This window comes from Brassica napus, chromosome C7 (genome assembly GCF_020379485.1).
Source record: "Brassica napus cultivar Da-Ae chromosome C7, Da-Ae, whole genome shotgun sequence".
Lineage (NCBI taxonomy): Eukaryota > Viridiplantae > Streptophyta > Magnoliopsida > Brassicales > Brassicaceae > Brassica > Brassica napus.
In genome coordinates this window covers 39,562,036-39,565,257 of record NC_063450.1, presented here as the reverse complement: position 1 = coordinate 39,565,257, position 3,222 = coordinate 39,562,036, and the positions used below count along the sequence as shown (strand labels likewise).

Sequence of the window (3,222 nt, the reverse complement as noted above, 5' to 3'; positions counted from 1 at the left end):
TTAAATTTTAGATTTTATTTCGGGTGTATCTGAACCGATCCAATATAACATGAATCCGAATGATATATGGTTACTTTATGGGTTCTATGATGTGATACAAAACCGACCCGAATCCAATGTGTTATATCCGAACCCGACCCGCACTTGCAAATTTACTAGAATGGGATCTAGGAGGTGTTATAAAAAAGAACCGAAATCCGAAAAACCCGACCCGAATTGAAAGAAACGAGCCTTACAAAAGATGAAATATATTAATGCAAAATGGATGCTAGGGCCGCAACCCAAGCCAAATGAGTAGCCAAGCATCGAAATTCAACTATAGTAAAAATTTGATTAACATAAAGCTCACATACACTCTATTATAAGCTGACATGTTCCATTCATCTATCAATACATTTTCACGAATAAAGATTATCAGGTAGAGGTTCATCATCTCATGCATCATAAAATACATATAAGGTAACATAGGCAATCTTCGTAGACTATATATGCTTCTTAATCTTTTTTCAGCTTCATATAGTATGATTTAATTTACTATAGAATGCAATAAAGCTGAATCTCGCTTAGTAATTGTGACACTAAGCACATGCTTCATGAGAAGCATGAGACCAGGAAGTGGCTCGATCTTCTGGACTTTGATGGCATGAATGACATAGTTTTGTAATATCTCGACAATAGCTGTCTTCATCATATTCATAGCTAACTGCTTACCAAGGCAACTTCTCGGGCCAGCATTAAAGGCTAAGAATTTGAAGGAAGGTTCACGCCTCAAACTACCTGTATTGGAAACCCATCTCTCTGGCTTGAATTCGGACGCATCTTCTCCCCATACAGCTTTCATCCTCCCTAGCGCGTAAGAGGGATTATTATCTTGGAGTTTGCATCGACTTTATGCCTGCTTGGAAGCACATCTTTGTTTACAGCACACGCGTGTTCGAAGGGAGCTGGTGGGTATAACCTCATTGATTCATACAACGCGCCATATAAGTACACCATCTTGTTGAGCTCATTGGGATCAAGAGATGACTTCTCCTGGCCAGTTTTGGATTTTGGCATATTCTTGTTGATTTCTTGGCGAATCTTGGCCGTCCCGTTAGGGTTTTCGGAGAGAATCCAGAAGAACCAGGTGAGTGCAGAGGCAATGGTATCTCTGCCAGCTACAATGTAACTCAATATGAAATCTTTGAGGAATCGATCATCACAAGGGTTCAAGGTCTTGTACTAGGTTGTGTCGTCTAGCTTTATGTAGGACGTCAACAAATCTTAACCTTCTCCACTAGGGGACTGGTGATTAATGCCTTGTAGTCTTACCTCCTCTCTCTTAGCTGATATATATTTGGCACACACACAATAGAAAATGTCATCAGCTTCTAACATTTTCTTCTCTATTCCCAGTCCCATCCATCTTTGTAGCTTCCACAAGAATCTTGGTTTTACATGTCTATACAAAATCCCTTCTATAGAGCCTTGTCGACCTCATTCTCTGGCATGTCGATGGAAAGACTTGTAGGATCAGAACCAGTTATCAGAACCATGGATGTGTCGAAAGTGAATCTCCGAAACACATCTTGGAAGTTCAGGACCATCCCTTCCTTTGCAAAATGATCGAAAACAGGCACAAGCCCATTCTTGAGTTTACTTCTCGTAGCACTAACTGAAAGTCTGGCAAACCCCTGATGTCTAAGAATGCCCTCCGCTGCCTTCCTGGAATTATACCAAAGCTCCGCGTCCACGTTGAATATCACATCTTTGAAAACATCAAAGATCTCTTTGAACTCAGGGCCTTTGTTGTAATTCAAGAAGTTTGAGCTTAACATATAGTGAATATTAGCCGGATCAACGGTGACCAACATATCCATACCAGACAACAATGGACCCTTGAATTGAAATGTCAAGTTGGAGTTCTCGAGAAGTTCCACGGTGAAATCATAGATCCGGTGGAGCACCATCAACAGGCCCGGAAGCATCCCGATAAGAGGCCAGTTAGTCGTAATGAAGCTCTTTTTTTTTTTTTTTTTTTTTGAAACACAAATCGTAATGAAGCTCATATTTGGTTTCTTGATGAAAAAGTGAAGTAAGATGGTAAAGGAAACAATAGGTATGCATATAATTAAAAGCCATTAGAGATATTTTTTTGTGTAATTGATCTTGAGCTAACCTTCATTTATATATACATACACACGCACGCTATGAATATTAAACTAATAATCATACTGTATTTCAAATTATTAGTATGTGTGCCAATAATTCCCGAATTGATCCTGCAAGAAGGGACCAACATAAATCAGGAAGCAATGATATGACGGTCGTATTTAAGATCCCCATATTATGTCGTGTATCAGTTAAAATAAAACTTAGGGGTGGGCGTTCGGGTTCGGATCGGATATTTCGGATTTTCGGTATAGAGGTATAGAATCCGTTCGGATATTTATGTACTTCGGGTCGGGTTCGGGTATTTTTAGTTCGGATTCGGATATTTAGATTTTGAAAAAAAATTAAAATTTTCATTTCTCAAATTTCTTGTATTTAAAAATATAACTTTCACTTAACTAATTTTTTTATTTTTAATAGATTGAATAATTAATAGATTTAGACATAACTTTTTGAAACTAAAAAAAACATTAATTTGGTTATTGTTTTTAAATTTTGGATGCAATTTTTTGTTAATTCTTAAAATAAAAAGTTTGACATGCATTTTAAGTGAGTAGCAAATCATTTTCTCTGTAATTCTATGTACATCATATGAACTTAAAGTACGTGTAGTATCAATATAAATATTTTATATAAAATGAGAGATGTAAACTAGAAATATATGGTTAATTATACATATGTTCGGTTATCTTCGGATATCCATTCGGGTTCGGATATTACCCGTTCGGGTTCGGATATCCAATCTCTGCTAATTCAATACCCATTCGGATATCCTGCTACTTCGGTTCGGATTTCGGTTCGGGTTTTTTGGATAGGGTTCGGGTGCGGCTTCGGATATCGGGTAAAGTGCCCACCCCTACTTCGCATCACTTCATAGTCATCAATGTATATTTTCAGTAAAAACAAAAATCAATGTATATTTTCTGTATGTTTGGAGACTTTATGTTTTGATGTTGTTGGATTTCATAAAAAAAACTCTTGTCATTTCATTCTTACCAGTCGTCTAAGTTATGATAATAGAGATTTTTTTTTACTGAAGATAATGGAGTTTTCAATAACTAGATATTGTAA

General features: G+C 36.9%; 1 pseudogene; it reads right to left on the bottom strand.

Moving 5' to 3' along the window:
• Positions 1–408: 408 nt before the first annotated feature.
• LOC125589749 lies at positions 409–2,433 on the bottom strand (annotated as a pseudogene).
• Between the last annotated feature and the right edge of the window lie 789 nt (positions 2,434–3,222).